This window comes from Eulemur rufifrons, chromosome 6 (assembly GCF_041146395.1).
Source record: "Eulemur rufifrons isolate Redbay chromosome 6, OSU_ERuf_1, whole genome shotgun sequence".
NCBI classification, from domain to species: Eukaryota; Metazoa; Chordata; class Mammalia; order Primates; family Lemuridae; genus Eulemur; species Eulemur rufifrons.
Genome location: NC_090988.1, coordinates 66,072,501 through 66,096,553, shown reverse-complemented (window position 1 = coordinate 66,096,553; position 24,053 = coordinate 66,072,501). Strand labels below are relative to the sequence as shown.

The window sequence follows — 24,053 nt, the reverse complement described above, 5'->3', positions numbered from 1 at the left end:
TTATGAGTAAAATATTATCAGTCTTCAAAATTAGCCAGGGCAAAATGCAAGTTGTCTGATTAAATAATCAGAGCTGATACTTAAAATACATTTGATTTCCACAAGAATTTTAAAATGCTAAATTCTAGTCTCTTACTCTGATGTGCAGAGTTGCAATTGTTTGTTGTAAGTAGTAGTTTGTATTGTAACTAGTTTGATATATTTCACATAATTCAATTGACATTATGAGACAAATTACTAAAAATATAATACTAGGTTATTACTTCTAGTCTAACATTTTAATCTACCAATGAAGTAATATTATGCTCCACATTAAATCAGTAAAAAAAAAAAGGTAGCCCTTTCCTTTTGAAGACTATTCTACATTCAATGAAAAGACATATCAATTTAGAAAATTAAAATGCAATGTGTACTTATCTAAATTTAATTTTTAGGGGTAAAAATAATAAAAATATGTATTTCATCTCATAAAATATATATAGGTCTTGTTTACCCAAACTTACTGAATATCTTTCAAATAAGACATGCTGATACCTACTCCAGACATTATTGGTGAACAGTAAGTACTCACAAATGGTAAAAAACCAAACAAAAATGCACCCCTCCCCCGCAGTCGTCCATACACAGCTGAACTGAACAGGAAGCTTATCTAGGAGGCAACTTTACCATGTTTTGGAAGTGCTACAACAGTACAGCTGTTAGAAACCAATTACAGGCAGGTAACTGTTTGTTTTCATATCTAAATCTGTTTGTCAATCAGGGGAATGCACTGAATCAGGAGAGGAGATCTCAAATACAAACCACAGAGTAAGGCAGAACATCTGGAATGGGTCCAAGCCACAAGAATTAGGGCAGGAGTATAAATGGAATCAAACCACACATGTGCACATGGCTCCTGTCTTTGACTATACTCTTCAAATAGACTCAGAAGTAGAGATATTGGGAAAAAACGTCAACTTTCTATTGGTAGCAGTCTGACTTTAAGGCTTGTTAGAAACTATATGGTTATTTATAGGAGATTGATTGTAAAATAAATATACAGATCTTTACAAGTATAAGACATTTTTAATATGGCTCATAATCATCCTTCTTAAATGAATATTTTAATTTATTTTTTAGTTTGGAAATACATTGAGATATACCTCTAAGCGTATTCTGTACTCTTAGGTAAGTTTTCCTACTTTGAAATTCATCTACAACAATTTCTAGCTTATATAGCTGTTTATGAACAAACTTTAGTTTTATCTGGACCCAGGACCACATTTTTACTCAAGTTAGTAAAACCACATCTACTGTTCAAATATGTATTAATAGCTGTTGTGCTCAGGTTGCAAGATGTCAAGAGACAGTGAAGTATACAAAGAGTGTTTTACATGAGTCTATATGGCTAGAAGTTTTTCCAGGCTGAAATGTGGGAAAACCTACAGAGACCCTGAAGTTTAAGTTGGTAACATCAAGGGAGCATAAATAGAAGTTTATTAAGAAAGCTAAAGAAATAAAACGGGCACGACCATGCTGTGGTTTTGCTTAAACACAAGCTTTTGAGAATCCTGGATTTCTTGTTAACTGGTTACTGAAAGGAGCTCTTTTATTTTTCCAGCCATAGTTTAGTGCCAGTAGGCATTTGCCTCAAAGCATGATGGCTGTTCTCTAACCCTCACAGTTAACTGTGTATTTCTCAGCCATGGTTATCATGGTTTAGAGTCGCCCTCCCCGATGAATGTTGAAAAGCATTTCACTGGAATACTTGTTACTTGTCCTTGGTTTCTCTCTGTGTACTATTCAGTTTTGGTGTTAGGAAGAAGAGGAGGGGATCACTACTACCTGTTATGGTGCTCTGTACCTGGGTCATCTTTCAGGTATTTACAAATCCTTTATCTGTGATGGAATCAGAATGAATGATGAAGAAAAAATGAATAAGAAATGATGAATAAATGAAATGAAATGCTGGAGGAAATAGTTATGATTTTTTTTCAGTCTAAAGCAGAGAATTTGCTTAAGGAAGAGCTCTGAGGAGATTCTCTGTATTGTACTTCATAAAGAAAACTAGAGGTAGGACCACACACAAAAAATGCCTTTTCCCCTCTCGTGATGAACTGCATTTTATTGTGGTTGACACTGAGAAAAGCTTTCTTATTGGAACGTTAATCTCAGAACCAGGAAGGGATCTCGAGAATTCATCTCATCCATCCCTCTGTTTTCAAGAAGGAATGCATTTGTAAAATCTCACCCAATCCAAAAATCTTTTTTGAGTACTTATTATTTAACCATCATTGTGTTAGGCTATGTGAGGTTTACATTATTTCATATTTTCTACACTCAGGCATGAAAAGTTCCTGTTTTTAAAGACCTACCGAAAAGCAAGAGAGTGCTGACAAAAGAAAGAACTAACATTTATTGGGCAAATACTTTGTATCACAGTGCTTTTTTGTATTTTATTTCACTTAATCCTCATATTAATATCATGAGTGGGCATCATTGTTTTCTTTTTAGAAAGAAGAAAATGGAGGCTCAGGAAAATAAAATAATTTTTTCAAGACATGAAGATAATGGTGGCCAATCCAGGACTTGAATCTAGGACTGTATGATGTTAAAGCTCATACCCTTTCCACTAAGACATGCTAATATCTACTCCAGACATTATTGGGACACATTTCCTCATGCACTTTCTAAATCTTCCACACTACTCTTTGACCCAAACAAACAGAAAAACAAAAATAAAACCAAATAACAAAAACAGTGATCATCATCCTCTGTATGAGAATGTCATACATTTAACTATGAAATTTAATTTTTTGTTTTGAGAATTGTGGGATCTTTTACACTTTTAATACCTGTAATTTTCATTTTCAAATTATGCCCTGGTAAATTTTTCCTTTTCTATTAATTTAAATTTTTTAGGTTTGAGGATCTTACTTATCCTTTTACTATGCCTTGGGTTTTCTAATGAGCTATCAAGGATTACTTCATATTCTAGCTTTCTAGGATAATGTGATCTGCAATTCAATGGTGAATCATCTATGGCTATTAGACAGTTGACAAGGTGCCTGGATATGTCATGAGGGTAATTATAGAATATAAGCTTTGGAAACTCTGGATGCTGGCTAGACTTCGGAGATTCTTACATTTCTAGCATAGTGAATAGCACATATATTTCTGTTTTTACTGTAAAAACTTAGGAAACATTAATAGAATTTAATAATAAATTGAACTCTGGTTAATTATTAAATTAAAACTATGAGAAATTGTTAAGGGAAGATTGTCATCTCTTTCTTACAATGACTACTTACTACTGTGCCCACAATCTTTATCTCACACTAGAAGCTGTTAATCACTTGATTTTCTTGAAGTCTTTCTATTCACACTATAATTTTATGATATCCCTGAAGATATTTTAGAAGTCAGCTTTGTTCTCTTTTTTTTTTTTTTATCATGTCAATGAAATATCTGGTATTCATGGAATGACAAGTGTCTTGAATTTGGGCCTATACAGAGGACACTATTGAGGATTATGTCACCAAATTACCTTAAAGAATTTCCATTTAAAAAGTTCCAATTCTTGAGAGGAAGACCAAGAGAAATCAGATCCAGGGGTGTACTTAGAACCATAGGTTAGACGGATATCTTAGAGCTGGCTAAAGTCATATTAGGGATATGAATGCTGCATCTCTTATAGAGTGATAGAGTTAAAATAATTAACACTGGAAGACGGGAGCAGTGGGCGATGGTTCTTTCAGAAACTGAGTCACCCTAAGCTATCAAACAGAGATGTACTTGCCCACCTGTAGGTTAGATAACAAGAACCAAAATGTAAGCTCTGCTAAAAATGAGAGTCAGGACATCAGACACAGAAGGACTGGATTGGAGGTACCCAGTAATTTAGCACTTTATAGAAGGAGAGAAATAGGTCACTATAAATAGTGTTTGAGAGTGTTGTGACCCCTGATCCTAGGTGAGATTGTCCAGTCTTGGCTATCTGCTTAGTATAATTAGAGACCAATATTTATGGCTAAATAGAAGGAAAGATTTTCTAGATTACTCTAAATCTGTGCTGCACAATAATGAAGCTACTAGCCACATGTGGCTATTTGATAAATTCAAATGAATTAAAATGAACTAAAATAAAAACTCAGTTCCTCAGTCACACTAGCCACATTTTAAGGGCTTAATTGCCATATTTGGTTGGTGGCACTCATATTAGACAGCAAAGATGTAGAATATTTCCATTATCCTAGAAAGCTCTATTAGACAGTATTGTTCTATATTATAAGAGTCATAAAAGGCTAAAGGTTTGGGGAATTCTATATTATCAAAAGGTAGAATCTGCAATTATCTATAACAAGATGTGTCTATGACACTGTACTTTAAAGAAGCCAAGAAATAATATTGTGTCAAATTTAGTGAGGTTTCTGAAAACATGATTTTGATGGAAGAATTCCGTTTATATGAAGTTAGTTTTGAAATTGGTGTTCATAATTTTCTTATGCTGATTTGTATATTGTTGCAATAGATATAGACCTTTTTTCACTGATGAAGATGTATTAAAATTCTGTTGGAATGGATCATAACTTATATTGAGAACTACTGAAATTATATTAAAATCTATTTTTCTCACATATATACTATGTGCTTGGTGAAGCATATCAGCTTTTGTGAGTTACTGGAAATTTTCTCATCTCCACTGATGGCTGATGGGAAAGTTGATCCTTCTATCTTTTCTTCATCAAACTGTCAACAAGGCAGCTTCCTGTTTTGAGTGCTATTTTTCACTGTATTTAGTACACATGTTTTCACACATTCTTCATGGTGTTTGATACAGATTTTGTGTGTTTAACTATGTGTCAGAGAGAGGCAAAAATATACAAAGGGAAAGACAGAGAAAGACAGATTAGACATGCTAAGGAAAATACTAAAGAGGAAGTGAGTAAAATATTATTTTTTTTTCCCCCTTCAAAGTAAATAAAACTCTCAGAGAAAGAGAGAGAACCATTTGCATTTAACAGTCAGTATCTAACATTTTCCCTTTTATCCTAAACCCATGCCATCTAGGCCTTCTGGACATAAAATCTAGACACTTTTCAGCACTCTCCTACCCTCCTAGCATCCAGCTCCATGTTCTGCCTTAGTGTTACTTACCCTAGATTTGAGGTTGAGGAATCAAACTAACTGAAGGTAAAAGAGTACAGGGCTAAGTTGAGAGGGAGATTTTATCAAAGAGGATCTCATGATCCCCTGAGAGTAACCATCATTATATTTTGTAGCTTCTAGAAGGAAAACCCAAAAACCCGTTTGTTCAAAGTACTGCTTTTTGGCTTTGGCATGAAGATTCTTGAACAGACCTGGCCAGTGACATCATGGAACCAAAATACATGTGATAGGCATAGCTTGTTAGTTCCAAACTGGCTCAAAATTAAATAGGCAGTTCACAGAAGAGGGTGTCTGAATAATAGGGAAATGCAAATTAAAACAATAATAATATATCATTTAGCATCCATCAGACAAAAAATTAAGTATGGGAAGCTGGAATTCTCATAAACTATTTGTGGGAGTCTAAGTTTATACAGCTACTCTGAGAACAATTTAGCTATATTCAGCAAAGAGCAAAGTTGAAGGTACTCATACTCTATGAATTAGCAATCCAACTTTTATGTAATAGTTATATAATTATATCCTAAAGAGACTCTTACATGTATGCCAGAATGGTCACTGCAGCATTGTTTATGGCAGTAAAAATAAAGAAACAGTTAAACAAGAGCTATACATATCAAGATGTATAATTTTAAAAAAGACACAAAATTATTAATATATATCTAGTATATGATATAATTTATATAAACTGAGATCATGTAAAATAGTACCATAGATATTTTCTTATAAACACATATGTAATAATAGTATAAAAACATGTAGTGAATTGATAAACACTAAATTTAGTATATTAAATATTAAAAAAATAAAAGCAGGCTGTGCCTCAGGGGCACAGGAAATAACCACGTAAATGTGATTGTTATCATCTGGTATTAGAGCTACTAGCTTTCTCAGACTCTCCGTGATGCTCTTTGCTTCACCAACAGAAGCTTTCAAAGTTGCCTAAGCCTCCTTAAAGTGTGTCTGTTTAAAGTGTGTCTGTTGGCCTCTCCCTGACTTCCTGTCACAGGATGAATGAGGATACCTAAGTCTTTCGTCAATTGAAGGAGGTTCTTTTTAAAAAAACAAAAATTCTGTCATTAATGTGGCATTTTAGCCACCTTGGGGATATCCTACAAATTCCAACCCTGTTTTCATTCATGTATATGGTTGTTATCTCCACTCATTTGGCAAACATTTTTAAGAGGCTTTTATATGGTAAGTGTTAGGAATACAAAGATGACTAAGAAATGGCCCCTACATATAAGAAGCCCACAGTCTATAGCCGCATACAGAGATAATTACATTTTTTTTAGCTCATGCTTTAGAAGATGCCAAAAAGGAATTGGTTCAATATTATTTAAATTTTTTTCTTCAAGATAAATAAAAAGATTATCTCTCAAAGAAAGAGAATCATTTGCATTTATTGATCAGTGTCACATTTTCTCTAGTATCTCAAACCCATGACAACTAGGGTTAGTATTTATATTTCTAGCCCAGACCTCTTGAGCTCCAAATTTATATACCTAGGTTTCTACTGTACATTTTTACTTGAAGTCTTTAAATTTAACATATCTAAAACAGAAATTCTGATTTTCTTTCTAAAATCTACCACACTTAAATTCTTTCCCATCTCGTAAATGGCAATTCTGTCTTAGGTGCTCAGGTCAAAAACCTTGAAATCCACTTTGAATCCTCCTCACTATGGTAAATATTTTCCATTTGCTCCACCCTAATCCTTGTAAACTTGCTCTGTGCTCTGGGAGTTCAACTTTTATGGACTGTGTTAGTGAGTTTCCTTCTTTGGCTTCCAGTTGGGTTCAACCAATGGGAAACATCACAGAGAACTGGAGGAGAGTGAGGTCAGTGTCCCTTCCCTCTCCTTACCATTTTGCTAAAGGTTGGTTGTGACCCTCTTACAACCCTATCCATACAAGTACGTTATCCAGGTTCCAGGAAGCATTCTCTCCTCTTTCCATTCAAGCCTAGTTATAACAGCTTCATCTTATAACTAGCTCTGGGTACATCACTATCCCTTGTTGTTTTCCTTAAACTCTTCCTCATGTTTTTGTAAATAATTTTGTAAGTTAAACTGATGAGAACAGATACTACACTTGATCTTAGCCAAAATGCTGAGCAGCGATGTTATAGTTTTATCATTGTCCTCAAATTGCACAGTTTAAATTAGCAACTTCCATTACCTTGGTCCAAGCCACCCATCTCTCTTGCCTGGATTATTGTAATAGACTCCTAGCTGAAATCCCTTTCTCCCTTGTCTCCATGCAGTCTTTCTACACAGAGGCTAGACTGACCCTTTAAAAATGTGAGTTAAATCATGCTACTCCTTTGCTCAAAAAACCCTCTAATGTATCTGCATGTTAATCTAAGTAAAGGCCAAAGTCCCTATGATGTCTCTAAAGACCCTAGCAAGATACGTATGGTTCCTTTTTTTTTTTTTTTCTTGGTATGTACCTATTGATTCTCCTCGAATAGGCACCACCTAGAAACTTTGCATTTGTTTTTTCTTCTTTGAATGTTCTGCTCCTAAATATTCTCATGGATCACTTTTTAAGCTCCTTCAAATTCTTGCCAAAATGTTATTTTCTTAGGGAGACCTACCTTGACCATCCTATTTAAAATTGGAACCTCTTCCACCTATTCGGTTTTATTTTTTTCTATAATATTTTTACTTCCTCTTATTATCTCTTTAATTGGTCATTTCTTTTATTTATTGTCTGAGTTCCCCCACTTAAAGGTAAGTTGCATGAAAACAGGGTGTGTGTAGGTTCCCTGCCTGACCCAAGTTTAATAATATTTATTGAATGATTGATTAGAGGAATATGGTGAGTTGGAGAGATGTAAAAGAAGCCTCTGAGTGTAAGAGAAGGCTATCTGGAGAAACTGCTGTTATTCTGTCTCCTTACCCTAGCTTCATTCCACCAGTATGCAACTGCTCCTGAATGGAAGTTCTAGTTATTGCATACCACAAGACTATAAGATATGTCTTCCTACTTATGACAGTAGTGCAATTTAAACTTTGAGACCCAGATATGAAAAGTTTCTCTTTTAACTAAACATCACAAAGATTCAAGTACACAAGAGCATAGATAGTTTTCATTTTGTTGAAATGGACAATAGTTCTAGAATGTATTTTGCTTCCTGGTATAATTATTTTTGAAATGTATATTGCTCGTATAACCTAGGTTGGATATTTTTTCAAAATGCTTTATAATAAATGTATCTGTAAGGCCAATACCTACAAATACATACATTTTTGTAGGTATTCATTAATAGAAACAGGAACTATGAGGCAGATTACTTAAAAATATTTTTTCATAAATAGCAATTTAACTGAGGGAAGTTGTCAGTAAATGAGACACTAAGTGGTTTTACATACCTTGTGTACAACATTTCTCTGCCTTTTTCTAAAACATGTTTCACATTAGAAAGCCTCATTTAAAACACCAAAGTTTAAATCAGAATTAGAATTTCAGTTAATATTAAATAACTACAACAAATCTTAGCAGGTTCACCTGGCTTTTTAATTTATATTTCACATAAATTTTTAAAAAGGGATGGGTTTTATAATATCAATAAGAATAGCTAAGTAAGAAGATAGGACCTTCTTTTGTGAATATATTTTACTGCTTGCTGACCATTAATGTAAAAATTTGTCCTATATTACTTGTGAATTGCCTTAGGTTTGTCATTGAATTTTGAAAAAAAAAAACAAACCTCCAATTATTTTCAAGATAAAGAAAGCATTTATCCTAGTATGTATCAAAGCATTTTGCTAGGCATTTTTACCTATGCTCTTTCATTTTATTTTTTTTTACAATAGCTTTATTGAAATAAAATCCACATACCACATAATTTACCCATTTAAAGTGTACAATTCAGTGGTTTTTTTAGTGTATTCATAGAGTTGTACAACCAGCACCACAATTTTATTAATAGAATATGTATGTCACTCCCAAAGAAATCCCTTACCCTTTAGCAGTTACCTCCCATTTTATCCCAACTCCTCAGCCCTAAATAGCCACTAATCTACTTTCTATCTCTGTAGATATGTCTATTCTGGACATTTCATATAAATGGAATTATATATATGTAGTTTTTAGTGACTGGCTTCTTTCACTTAACAATGTTTTCAAGGCTCATCCATGTGGTAGCATGTATCGGTGTTTCATTCCTTTTTATTGCCAAATAATATTCCACTATATTATACCACGTTTTATTCATCCACTCACTAGTTTTTAAACAGGGATTGTTTTTCTTTTTTGGCTGTTATGAATAATGCTGCTATGAACATTTATATACAAGCTTTTGTGTGAATATATGTTTTCATTTTTCTTGGGTATAAACATCTAGCAGTGGAATTTCTGGATCATATAGTAACTCTGTATTTAACCTTATGAGGGACTGATAGACTGTGTACCAAAGCAGGTGCACCATTTTGCATTGCTACCAGCAGTGTGCGTAGGTTCCAACTTCTCCACATACTCGCTCTTTTGATTAACAACATTGAAAACGTATATTTAACAATATTTAATAAAAATTCAGCTGGATAGGTATTATAAATCCTATTTTATATATGGAGAAATTAAGGCTCAGAAAAAGCATAAATAATTTGTCCAAATCACAAAGCTTAGTAAGCATTAGAGCTAGTTTTCAGACTCAGTTCTAATTTAAAACCACACTTTTCATTTATTCTAAAATTATATTTACTTTTTCCAAAAATATTTTTGAGGATCATTTACATTCAGTACATATTTGAGTGTCTACAATGTTTTAGGAATTGGGAAAGCAGTTAACTAACTCACTCTGCTTACACACTAGTCAGACTAGCAACTCAGAAATATTTAGGTTTAGGGCAGCAATTCTCAAACTTTTACGTCTCTTTCAATACTCTGAAAAATTAATGAGGTCACCCAAAACCTTTTGTTTTTATAGCTTTTGTCTATTGATATTACAGAATTAGAAATTAAAACTGAGAAAATTTAAAACTATTTATTAATTCGTTTAAAATAATAAATATATTACTTGTTAAAATAAATAACATACTTTTACAAAAACAATTTAGTGAGAAGAGTGGCATTGTGTTACATTTTTGTAAATTTCTTTAATGCCAGGATTAAAAGAAGATGAATTCTCATATATGCTTCTGCATTTAATCTGTGGCAATTTTTTTGTTTTGGTTGAAGCATATAAAGTACCACACAAGTATTTAAAAAGGAAGTATTTTAATAGCTTTTTAAGATAATTGTGGATATTCTTCTTCTGCATCAAAATGTATAAGTAGTGTAAAGGTTAATTGCAATGTGAAATCTGAAACATAATGAATTCTTCATGTTTTATTACATTGCACCAAAATCCATTGGTCTAACTTGTACTTGGAACGGATCTTTTTACCAGTGCATGATTTTGTAACAACTTGTCTTGGTCATTTGGAAAATGTTGACTCTCTTAGTTATATATGGTTTCCAAATTAACATATTTCATGATACAATTCAAAAACATCACATCCATTAATATCAGATTTGTTAATTTGAAAGTTCAGATTCTATTACTGACAACAAAAACTATTAGTTGTTTTCTTTGAAGTGAAAACCTGGTTTCATTTTTGGGAAAATATCTGTTAAAAATCCACATCTAAGTGACCATTGTTTATCTGTCACTTATTCTTTCAAGTAAAAGTGGCATTCTATTAAAAAAAAGCAGCCAATTCAGATCTCAAGGAACCACACAAGTACTTTTCCTCAAGATAACCATTATATTAGCAGAAGTCTTTTAATTGTATTTATTTGGTTATGCACATTATTTTCTAAAACATACTCCAAGTTGACAGCACACTTGATGATTTTCACTGTTCATCCTTTAATGTTGTTTCCATTTTCCCAACTAAAAATGTAAACCTGGAAAAAGCAAAAAAACAAAAAACATAGTCCAAATTGAGATTTAATAAAATTAATATTTTTTTACTGCTTTATCAGTAATTTTTAAGTGAAACTGATATTTTAAAAAATACAAGTGCACAATTGCAAAGGCTTCAGTGATTACTAGTATAGTTCAGTGCCACTGCATTAATCGTGCTAAGGCACCAACAATTTCACCCACCATTACTTTTGCACCATTTGGGCAAATATCAATATAGTGAAAAAGACAAAACAGATCATGATAATATTATAAAATAGTTTTATGCATACAGTTTAGGTGTGTGACCATGTTATATTCATACCCCAGCAGTGTCCAAAATGCTTTTTAGGATTCATAAAAAGTGAATGTTTGAAAATCAAACAATAGATGTGTATGTAGGTAATGCTGGTGAATGGAACAGGCATTCTCTTCCCAGAAAATTTGTGTTTATTTATTTTTAAAGTCTTTGACTATTATATAATGTCTACACAATTATTCCAAACATTAAATAGAAGGAAATTAATTTCTATAAATATCTTCTTACCTCAAATTCTATTCCATTAACTTTCTTTAAGTGACCTGAGGTAGAAATAATTTTTATTTTATGTTGGGAAGAAATAACTTAATGAGTTAGCCTTGAGCAAGAGACATTTTATTCCTAATAATTTCAAGAATTGTGCAATGTTATTCATCAATGTAGACTATTGTACAATATCAGCATAGAAGTATATAAAGAAGAACATAAAATTATCTCCTTACTTTGCCTCTGCTATCTTATTACGTGTCCCACAGACAACCTGTTATGCAACACATTCCTACACATATTTTAGTTTTTATAAAAATGAGATTTTTAAAATAAAAACATGTTATTCAACTTGCTTTTTAAAAAAAACTTAATATAGACTATATTTATCTCATTTTGGGGTATAAAATTTTTGTCTGTTTTGTTTATTAGCCTCCAGAATCTAGCACAGTACATAGAATGTGCTCAGTAAATATTTATTAAATGAATAAATTCTTTGCATTATCTTAAGGGCTATCTGCATAATATTCCTAGCTATCAATGAATAGTAATTTGTTTATTCATTTCTCTATTGATAAACATTGGTGTAGTCTTAGTTTCTCACTTTTAAAATAGCACTGCAGTTAGAAAGATGAGTGGAAGGTGTTTTAGGCAATATGAATAGCATGGGTAAGATTCAGAAGCATGAGAGAGAAATGACTTTTCTGGGGTATTTAACATTTTCGCTGAAGATAGTGTATGTGTTTGCGTGTGTGCATGCACATTTGTAGTTGGAATGGGTAAGTGCTGTATTTGGATGGCCAAAGTGAAATGAGGCTAGATGGGCAACAAGGTCAAGATCATGAAGTGCTAAATACGTCGTTAGGAAGTGTGGACTTTGTTAGTGGAGAGCCTTTGAAGAGTTTTAACTAGGGGAGTGACATGATCATATCTACCATGCCTGAATTTCCTGCTTTCCAGAGGTTGGAATAAAGTGACATTTTATAGTCAATGAAAGTGTCTGTGATTATAGAACTTTATTAAACATTTGGAATAAAATAAATCATAATATTTCTGTATTATCCAACTTTTGTTCTTCATTGTTAGGATAGACTCTAAAATAGATTTTAATATAGACATTATATGATCATAATGATAAAATTTATTGAATGCTTACTATGTGAAGGCACTGTTCTAAATGCTTCTCATATATTAACTTGTATTAACTCACTTGACTTGTACAACACCCTATTGCTACTCCAATTTTATAAAAGAGAACAAAACTGAAGTTACAGCCCTAGGAAGTGGTAGAGCTAAGATTTAAAACTAGGGAATCTGGCTCCACAGCCCATACTCTTAAACACTTAACCATACTGTTTACTCAATATGATTATTACTAAAATAGGCAAACAAAACTTAGTGAACTTATATATGAAACTACAATAAGTCAAAGAATTAAAAGTTATATTTCTTCATTTACAGAATGATGAAACCTCACCTCTGTATTCTTTTATTCTAGTAAAGTTATTTCTTTTATAAATATGAAGAGATAAAAGAAGTGAGTTTGCTGACCAAACTGACATTAATTATAATGTCACATATTATGAAAGAAATTGATTTTTTAAATGCACATTACTCTCAAAATTAACCAAAAATATCATATCTAAAAAGTTAATGCTAGGTTGTATGTTAATATATAATGTTAACCTAATGAGTATATGTGTGTGTACATACAATATGTATACATTCATAGTTCTCAGTAACATGAGTGGGTTTTTTTTGTCATGATATCAAAATATTAATGATCTTTATAGGTATAGTAAAAATTGAATGATTTTCATAAAATGTTAATATTACAGAGAACCCACACTCAAGGAATATTTCTAAATCATAACCCACAACTAGAAATGTTTTTCTAGTTTATCTAGTCCAAATCCTCATTTTACAGGTGGGTAAATGGAGGCCCAGAGTGTTACTTGTACAAGGTGGCAAAATTGAAACTAGAACTCAGATCTCCTGACTTACATTCCAGTCACCTTCCACTCTGTAACTTCATAGGTAATAAAATATTTTATATACTCTAATATCTCTTATTAAACATCTTACAGATTATAAGATGAACATCATACTATTTTTGAGTTTCTTTCTTTTCTATTTCTCTGTCATTTTCTTTATGCTAACACCCTTACTATTGCTTGTGTTGTTTATCTGGTCTCATTTTGGCTGTTAAATCTTTATAACTCTCTATTTCTGTTGTTCTACACTCTCAACGTGCCACTGATTTTTTTTAAATTATCCTTTTTGGTTGCTTTTTGATACCTTGTTTCCTGAAGAACTTAGACTATCGTTCTTTATATAGCCTTTACTCTTGTAATATTTAGAGGAAATTAGGAGCTGGAGAACCCCTTGAGCACTCAGGTTTTCAAATACATGGGCCAACGAGATGCAAGGATTCTTGTGGCCCATAATATTTCTGTTCTTATATTTGATCAGTGGTGGATACGGAAGTCTTTCAGAATCCATATGTAACTGTTTTCCCTATAAAACATTCTTGTTTGTTATTTCTGAAAAAGTATCACTTAGACTATGATTAACCTCCCTAAACCAACATATACGAAAACTCACATTCTGGTTCTAGAGTGAAATTCTTAGTATTACTGGACAAGTTGTGTTTCTTATAATATGTTCCTATTGATTGCTTCTGTCATTTGGCATATTTCATTGTTAGATTACATGTTAGACTTGGGAAATTGAAAATGTGCTAAACTAAGTAAAGAATCAATGTGGCTTCTTAAGTGGATTGAGGAAAATTATTACCAAAATCAACTACCTACCACAATGGATTGTTTCATTTAGTTTTTTAAAAAGAGGTGGCATATTATAGTGAAAGGAGTTCTGAATTGGGAATTAGGACTTCCAGGTTCTAGTCCTAACTCTGCCACTAGCTAATTAACTATGTGACATCAGGCGTATCACTTTCCCCTCTGGCTTTCAGCTTTCTCATTTGTAAAACTTGAGGGTTGAATGATCTCTTTGATTCTTTACAATATTGATTTTCTGAGTCTATGATTGTTTGAATAAGTACACTTAAAAAAAGACATATCAAGTTATTTTTTAATAGATATGATAGATTTTAAAAAAATCACCTTAACGTGTAAATTAATTATGGTAGAACCAGTTGTGGAAAATATAGCAGGGAATGAATAAGCTGGGCTGATTGGGAAAATAGATTATTTTCTTTCATAATGTTTCTCTTTTCCCCTAAAAAGTTCACATATGAAATGGCCTCTATAACAACTGTTTAAATTCAAATATGGAAATATATTTTGAGCTATAAACATATACACATATCAGAAATACTACACACACACCCACACACATCCTCTCCCTTCTTCCAGGTCTCCAGTTCTCCAGTGTATGGGGTCAATCTGGGACTTCAGATAGGGAAAAATAAGCACATTTGTTGTAGTGCTAATGAGAACTATGAAATTTCAAGATAAGAATACTTATTCTCAGATACAATCCTCAAAATTGGATTTTTTGAAGTAGAACTGGAAGGTTTGAAGTTAGGGTGTAAATTTTGGCAGTGTGATTTTTGGGTAAATCATGTGTCCTCTGTGTCTGTTTCACCGTTTATAAGTTGGCGGTGATGATAATAGCTACTTACAAAGTGAGGTTTTTAACTGACTGATAAAATTGTATGTCTTTATTATGTGTACAATATGATGTTTTGAAGTATATATACATTGTGGATTGAATACATCTAGATAATTATTAACAACATGTGCACTGCCTCATATAATTATCATTTTTTGGTATCTATTATACAACATGGTGACTATAGTTAACAAGATAGTTTTATGGCTGAAGAAACCTAATGTACTTGAAAGCACTTTCAAGTACTTTTTGATTATTTTGATTATTATTATTATACCTGGTTTATTTTCATGTACAGATGAACTAAAATAATATCATAACTCATGTCTACTCACTGTATACAAGCTAAATTTGTTATAACTTATGAACACATTTTGACATAATCTTTTAGGCTAAGTTCATTTTTGATAGATTTTATCATTTTACTAATTCAGAGGAAGTAGGTTAAAATTAGTAGCTTAATACTGAAAATTACTTACTGTATATTTTTATCTTGGTAGAGTTACTACCCTGGTAGAAGTTCGACCATGGTTTTTACTTTATAATAGTAACAAAATGAATGATAGTTATAACTGTATCACCTCACTTTGCTGATGATCTGTGCCTTATATTTCTTGGGTTGCCAAAGGAAGCTATTCTTGACTCTTTTAAGTGTTCTAAGCTGCTGTTGATTGTTCAGTTCATTTGAACAAATGGAGGAAACAAAAGTGTGTATGTAGTCAACTCTTGATTACCTTTGCTCTTAGTTGCACAAATAATTCCAAACAGCAGCTACTTCAGATGTTTATATTTAGCTCATGAATGGATTTAAGTGTTTATATTTGAATATAATATGTCTGATATTTGGGGAACTCTTGTCTTTGAAATGATAATTAAAACTTGGAAACGTTTTGTCTGAATCCAAAGTATGTTACCTAGAATACATTGGCCAAAAACTCTTACTTGTAGCGTGTATCCTCTTGGGAGGGTCTTCTTCGTTTCATTCATCTCCTTGCCTTGCAGAAGACTGATGTATCCTTGAGTTACTTTTGTTTCTTCTCTTTTGTCTCTGCTCTGATTGGCTAATTCACTCTCTGCTTGAAGAAGGATGTCAGAAAACCAAATTTTCCTACAAACATTAACAGTTACTGTTTAACTGAATTTGGTTCCACAAAAAAGAAACCTGAAATGTACCAAAGCTATATTTAGTAGTTACATTGGGTTATAGTGATTTAACCACTTGCCTATTTTTTTTTTTTTTGCATTCCTAAAAATTCTTAATTGATGCTCACTTTGGTATTTCAGAGCCCTCCCACCCGCCTTTTTTTAAACCTTGGTAGTACTTCCTCTTATGTAGTTTTTATTACTATTAACTAACATAGTTACAAATGTAACTCAGGGATGCCTATAAAGCACTTCCTGAAAAGCTCCAGGATTGGCAGAACTCTTTTTTCCAAATCATGTTTAATAGATTTTCTTTGTATTTTGGTGTTTACTAATTTTAAAAGTGCCTTTTTATCTTCATCTGGTTTGGATTTGTCAATTTTTTAATTAGATGTGGGCTTTAGTAATTAACTATACTTTATTAAATACATTTATTTATGGATTTTGTACATAATTTTCCAATTCCTCTTCTTTTAAAGCTATTTTTGCAAATGTCTGGTTAGAACCAACTAGGTATAAGCTTGAAAATATAACTAGAACTCAGCTGTAGCTCAGTTTTAGAGGGCTGGGTGATTTTCTTTCATGATCCTACTCATATAATTTGGGAATATTTTTTATGTTAGTTAGAAATTGGGTAATAATTTCTAGGAAATATCCTAGAAACTTAATTATACCATCTCTGGAATAAATGTGGGTTATAAATTTTCTAATATTGTCTTGTTGAACAGGGGTAAATACTTTTTCCAGGAATTTATGCAAAGGCCATTGAATCTATGGCTTTGTTGACTTTATAAGTCTTACCTAGATTCCAAAACTTTGGTTGAATTTTCTACTTAAAGTGAAAAAGTTTTTGTTTTACTGTTTCTATGATAGACAGGACATTCTATTAGTTAACCTTTACAATAAAATTCATTACTTCATTATGTATAACCCACGACCTTAGAATCCTCAGAAACAAATGCAAATTTTTCATTAATTTATGTATTTGTATTTTCATCATATGAAAGATGAACATGTGCTTAAACCAAAATTAAAATTCATAATGATACAGTGCTATAAAATGTAGATATTTTAATATTTTTTTACATGGGGATATTTGTGTTTAGTAAAATTATAAGTTTGTCTATTCTAAAATGGGGAAAATCAACATAATATTAATATACCCTTAATTAGGAATTACTTTTCATGAAGAATGGATTGACTGTTTCTAAGAATTTTTTTTTTTTTTTTTTTTGAGACAGAGTCTCACTCTGTTGCCCAGGCTAGAGTGAGTGCCGTGGCGTCAGCCTAGCTCACAGCAACCTCAAACTCCTGGGCTCAAGCGATCCTTCTGCCTCAGCCTCCCGAGTAGCTGGGACTACAGGCACGCACCACCATTCCCGGCTAATTTTTCTATATATATTTTAGTTGTCCATATAATTTCTTTCTATTTTTAGTAGAGACAGGGTCTCGCTCTTGCTCAGGCTGGTCTCGAACTCCTGACCTCGAGCGATCCACCCGCCCCGGCCTCCCAGAGTGCTAGGATTACAGGTGTGAGCCACCACGCCCGGCCTGTTTCTAAGAATTTTAAATAAAAATTTTTTCTTCAAAATACTTGGCAGATGAGGAGCATTTGAACAAGCTTTATGAAACTAAGATTACTAGAGCCTATACATTGTTAGGTTTACTCTACATAATGAGTCATATCTATCTAGCTATATTTATATAATATATAATTTATATATATTTATTTATTATGAGTTTCTATATATTTTAAATAGTGAAGAATTGAGCCTAATTATTCTATTATTATACCATCCATATTTCAGGCTTGCCAACTACAGAAATTCATATTATGGAATTTTTATGAAACTTATTTATCAACTATAGGTTCTGTTTATTTAATACTACTTAGTCAGAAACTGACATTAAGTGACAATAAGTTTTGATTAGGGTATTCAGAAGTCCTGGTTTACGTGGGATTGTCCTGGTTTTTATGCTTGTGTTCTTGATATAATAATTATTAATGATAGTATCTTCTTTCATTTAAGAAATGTCCTAGTTTGGATTATGTATATTAATGACTTCACAGGATTGAATTCATTTCAACAAGTATTTTTTTAAAGATTTTTTATGTGTCTAGAACTGTTCTACATTTTAGGCAATCAGACTATAGTAAACAGATTAAAAGAAAAATGACATACCAAGTAAGTAATTCAGAAGATTTTAAACATTATTGTTGCCTAAAAGGTGATCAAATAAATTGTCTTTGTCAAGGAACATAACAAAATAAATTTTTCATTGATGCGGATAATTGGGTACTATTAATCACAGCACATTAGGTATTTAGACAGAAAGGAACCTATCAACATTTTAGCAAGAGATTAAGAGCTATTTTATAGATGTGGCAGTATGATGGAAAGCACGTATTGTTTTTATAAAGTCGATGAACAATTGAAACATTTTCAACTTTGTTTTAAACTTGTAGGTGTAAAAGAACCTAGCTGCAAATACCCATTTGACTTAATTAAAATTGGTTTTGACAAGCAGATCAGGGTTCTCAAATGGGACTGCTTATAGCTTGTAAAAGCTCATTTGATGTACCTATTACTTACACTATAGAAAGTGAATCAGCCAGACAAAATCTTCTTGGCTAGTAGGGGTGTAAAAAATATAGAATGAGAAACCTAGAAGCATAGATTAAAAAATATTGGGAAACACTGATCTGGACCAATTGATTAGGGTCATTCTTCCCTAATCAGGGTCATTCTTCCAACTTTTGCATTTCAACCAAAGAATGGATTTTGTCACGTAAAATATAACTTCTGAAAATATTCTCCTAAAAAAGTATTGGTGGCATTAAGAAAGGTGAATTATTTTGTCAATCAACTGCAACTACTTTGGCAGTTATTTCCCTGGGCAATTAAGAATTAGAACTTGTTCTCTGATTACAGTGTCTTAACATGTAATTGAGTTTCATTGGAAGAAGGTGATATTAGAGAGGGTTAATTAATACAATAATATAAATTCCTTTGAAATGTTTCTGGTATAATTGCTTTGTCCATATAATTTATATAGTCTTCTAGTTGGTTTTGCCTTCTAAAGTGTAGTTTATGTTCTTAGAATGGTTTATTTGAAATTTTTTACACAATTCAAAATTGAATTTCTAGATGTAACATTTTCTGAGTAGAGAATTTTCAAATTGTTGAGGTAGACTCAGTTCCCTTAGTTATTAGACTTCATTTATTGTTCACACGATATTAAATAATATTGTTATAAATTAGGTTGGCTTTTAATATCACTATATGCACCCACAAAGTATTGAAATTTACAAAAATTCAGAAGGAATTCTTAAAGAGTATATATGAAGTCATTGTCTTAAACTAGTTGTCATCTTTTTTTCTTTTTTCTGTTAACATTTCCGGTTTACTGCAAAGAGGCTGGACTTAAGGATCAGACCAACTGGCTTAGAATCATAGCTCTATTAATTATAAGCTTTATGGTCTTGGACATATTTTTAACCTTCCTCATCCTCATTTTCCCAAGTTTGTTGAAATAATGATAAATTCCTTCTCATTGGATTTGATTTTCTACTACTTGTACAACAGAGGGGATGGCCAGTGAGTTCAATTAGTTACAATAGTTACTAAATTGGAAGCAATTCAGGTATGGCTCAAATACTCCTGGAATTCATAGTAATTTCTATGGCTACCCATCTCCAACTACTCGGAGAACTACTGACTTAGAATTGCTTATTAGTTCATTTCAACTTTACTGAGCACAAAATAAGTGCTAGGCACCATGGTTATGTCTGTGCTTTGTCATAGAGATGCATGTGACATAGACCTTGCCCTTAAAGAGCTAACAGGGAGGAAGTATATTTTGTGGCCTATCATTTGTTCTTCCTCTCCACCAATTTTCTCTATAGTTATGAGTAGCACTAGAGTAGATTCTTATCTAATTCACAACAAAGGCTTTAAACGTGGATAGGGAGCCAAGAGAATCTAGCAGGGAGTGTGTGCTTGAGATTTCCATTTGCAGAGCCTGCTGCCTCTGTAATTCTTCTAGGACCACTGATGCTACCATAATCTTTAAAAAGCAAAGACCATTTTACGTTTTACCCTTAAGTTCAACTATTGCAATGATCTTATTGTCCTTTCAGATGTTTGTCTCTTCAAAAGGTGATGTTCACCACTGCTGAGGTTATTTTTCAGTACTACGACATCAGTTGTGGTATTCTATTCTCTGTGAGGCTCAAATATTAGTATATTTTTTCCCTTTTTGCCTCTGGGTTGTATGTCCAGCTTCTGCCTTCAAGTTAAAAAAATTAATTAAAAATCCTTATTTTTCTTGATCATGTAAAACCATGAACATTTTAAAGTTACATTAGAAAGTGAGAGTTATAAACTACTTTTTAAACTCCATTTGTAACATATAATTATTGTCTAAAGTGATGCTGACACTTTTAGAACCTTGAATCAAGCTTTTCTATGCATTTGTAGAGAATGTCCTGGTATGAGACCAGGACATCCCATTTGTGACTAAACTATTGTTGATAGGTTGAGTAAACATATGTTGACTTTTAATTTTTATAAGAAAAGGCTTATAAATGTACTTTTGAATATTTTACTCATATTATATGTTAGCATGTTCAAAATACTCCTGTGTTATGAGACTGTTGATATTTTTGGACCTAGATTTTAATTGTCTTTCTTCTCCTCTTTGACATTCATTATTATTTGTGCCCTGAATATTGTGAATGCTGCATAGGGAACATTAGATAACCTTCAAAGAAGCTTTCTGAACATAATGTGTTTCCATAATACAATGATATACAATGTATACAACATACTATATACAATATATTTGGCAACAACTATTTTACTCAGAAATCATTACTAAAGTCAAAATTGTGAATAATAAGAACATGCTATTTATACAGCTATATTCAACTATGAAAGAACAATCAAACAGCAATTTTAGAATCAATATGAAATTTCCATTTCCATTTTCCCTCTGTGGCCTCATAACCTGAGTTTGTGGTGGGTGGGATCTGTGTTACTGGCCTGTTACCTCATCATATACTCCACACTGTAATTCAGGGAGCTGTGAACTATCTATGATTATATAAAAATGCAAACAGTCTCCCTTAGTTGTTGACTGGTTTCATCTTAATTTAAATTTTTTTAGCATACCTTCCCATCATAGTCTCAGTAATGGCAACAGCCACACCCATTTGGATGTCCTAATAGCTATAAACAACACAGAAAAAAAGGTGACTGGACTGGGTTATCTAGATTGCTGACCAAATGATTGGGGGCAGGGACATGTTTCATGATACCAGACCCGGAATGGGGAATTCGTAGAGGAAACAAAATGGTGTGCTAAAAGCCAGAGGACTAGTCACATCAGTCTGGTGGGGAAAGCCAAACTTCCAGAATTTTGTGAGTCTAGGTCCACATACAAGGTCCAATGAAATGAAAAATAGGAATCAAGGTAGAGGGTCTCAGCACCTGGAGTTTAGAACTTGGAAGGACAGAGTGAGAGACAGGAAGAGTAAGAGAGTGAGAGAGTAAATTAATAATGAAAAGAAGACTATAACGGTGGATATTTGCGACTTGGACTGAAAAGTCAGCAGGAGATTGTCCTAGTCATTGGGCTATTTTACAGAAAAAAAGGTATCATAGATACTTCCCAAGGTAAATGTTTTCATTTTAATAAGGACCTTAAGAAACATATTTCAACAAAACAAAACACCCTTAAAAACAGATTATAAGGAGAATTTCAGCTACTTTGTCTGCTGGCTGAAGTAACTTTGAGAAGGTAGAACATTTAGCAGTTCAATTCTCTTTTTATCCTGATAGTTAAGGGGGTAGAATCTGTTGCCAGACTGACTGATTTTGAATCCTAGAGAAATAATTTAATAGCTTAGGATTTTGGCACGTTGCTTAACCTTTTCATGCCTCAGATTTGTCATCTTTAAAATGAAGATAACAATATGACCTATTTCATAGAACTGCTGTGAGAAAGAAATGAGTTAATATATATGAAGCTTTTCGTAGCACAAAGCAATCACTATGTAAGTTTAAGGTATTATTGTATGAAGAGGCATATTGGAACAGGGCAGAGATTCTCTTGGTTTACACTAGGCGAATTGTAAATATACCTTAGAAATGGGCACAGTGTGTGTTTGTACAGGCAACTGTCCCAAGCCTTACTTGTATCTGGGAAGTTTCTCAAACCTTGCTGGGCTCACTTCCTAGATTTCTTCATGTAACTTCCTTTTGGCTAGCCCCTGACGGTCTGAGCCTATAGACAAACTGAACCAGGGCAGCAGCACACTTGACTCATGCAAATATTTGAGTGTATTTCTCAGACTTTCATGGGTGTTGTAAATATTGTCTCTGGAATGTTGGCGAAGACCAGAGAGTGCCAGAAAGTGCCGGGGTCTGTGTAATCATTATATTTGGGCTTGGAACCAGGAGGCCATATGTTGTTGGGGTAGAGAAAGGTTGGGGAATAAGCGTACAGATGATCTTGCCCAGGCTGGCTGTTAATTTCCTGAGTAACTCCAGGCATGTCACTTAATGTCAAGATCTGTTTTCATATCTATAAGATGTTAAAGTTCAATTTACTGACCTCTCTGGTTGTCTTATTGCCTAGCTGAGCTTTTTAATTTCTTATTTTGTAAACAAAGCCTTACTGAGAAGTTGCATATTTATTTCTCTTAGTTGTATATTTTTAAGCCTTACATGGCATTAGAATTCTACGTCCCTAAGAACGTTGATCCTAACTTTTAGAAATTCCATGAATATATTCTAAGTCTGAGACAAGGGAAGATATGTCTCTCTTAGACCCTAGACTTCCTTGGGTTAAGAATCAGAAGACAAATTTAAATTTAATCAAATGCTCTGTGACTTGGTCAAATTACTTTACCTCTCAAAAGCTTAGTTTTTCATCTGTGAAGTTAAAATAACAATGCAACTTTTAGGATGAGGGTTAAATAAAATAACACATAAGAGCTTTTAAAAACTTCATTAATAAGGTCTATTTTTCTTACTCCTTCTCTTCCTATCTCCTAACTCCAATAGAGTTTCTAGAGAAAGAGCCAATCCGGCAATACTCAGTGATGATATTGAGACAAATAATTTTACTGTTTTTTTTTCTTTGTAAAGAACCAAAGAATTTCATGTTTCTGAAAAGCCAGAAATTACTATTTTTATGTGTAGGTTATGGAGATGTAGCCATTGACTTATAGTCATCCATAGAGAACGGCAATGTAAAGGCAGTCTGTCTTATACTGAAGGAGAGATGTTTCAGGATACCTTCATTTCCGGATCCAAAAAGGATGGGCTAATAAAGCATAATGGGCTGAAGGCCCAGCTGTGAGGTTAGGAGCTTAGATGGCAGAATTCCATGGATTGTTCTTGCTCTCTTAGGATCTGCAACATGAATAGACCTCAGTTGATCCAGGAATAGACTTCCTTTTGCAGCCAGGAAGAGGGGAAGTTGAAGGAGAGTTGAGTGTGCCTGGTATAGATAAAAGAGTCTGATCTTAATTTAGGGAGTTACCTGGGTATCCTTGCCTTGTTTGTTCACAGTAGATTTCAATGGCATTTTAAATGAGAATGGTTTACATTTTGAGAGGAAATTATCATATATTCAGTGGGGGAAAAAAAAAACAAAAAACAAAAAACACAGCCTGTACCTCAACTCATGAGGCACACTT

The 24,053-nt window shown here is 32.9% G+C and overlaps 1 protein-coding gene and 1 pseudogene across 4 annotated transcripts in view; one reads left to right on the top strand and one right to left on the bottom strand.

Annotated features, from left to right (window-relative positions):
• SOX6 (SRY-box transcription factor 6) overlaps positions 1-24,053 on the top strand; it is a 678,732-nt gene that overhangs the window by 439,102 nt on the left and 215,577 nt on the right. The window lies entirely within an intron of this gene.
• On the bottom strand, positions 7,121-7,271 carry LOC138385478 (U2 spliceosomal RNA; annotated as a pseudogene).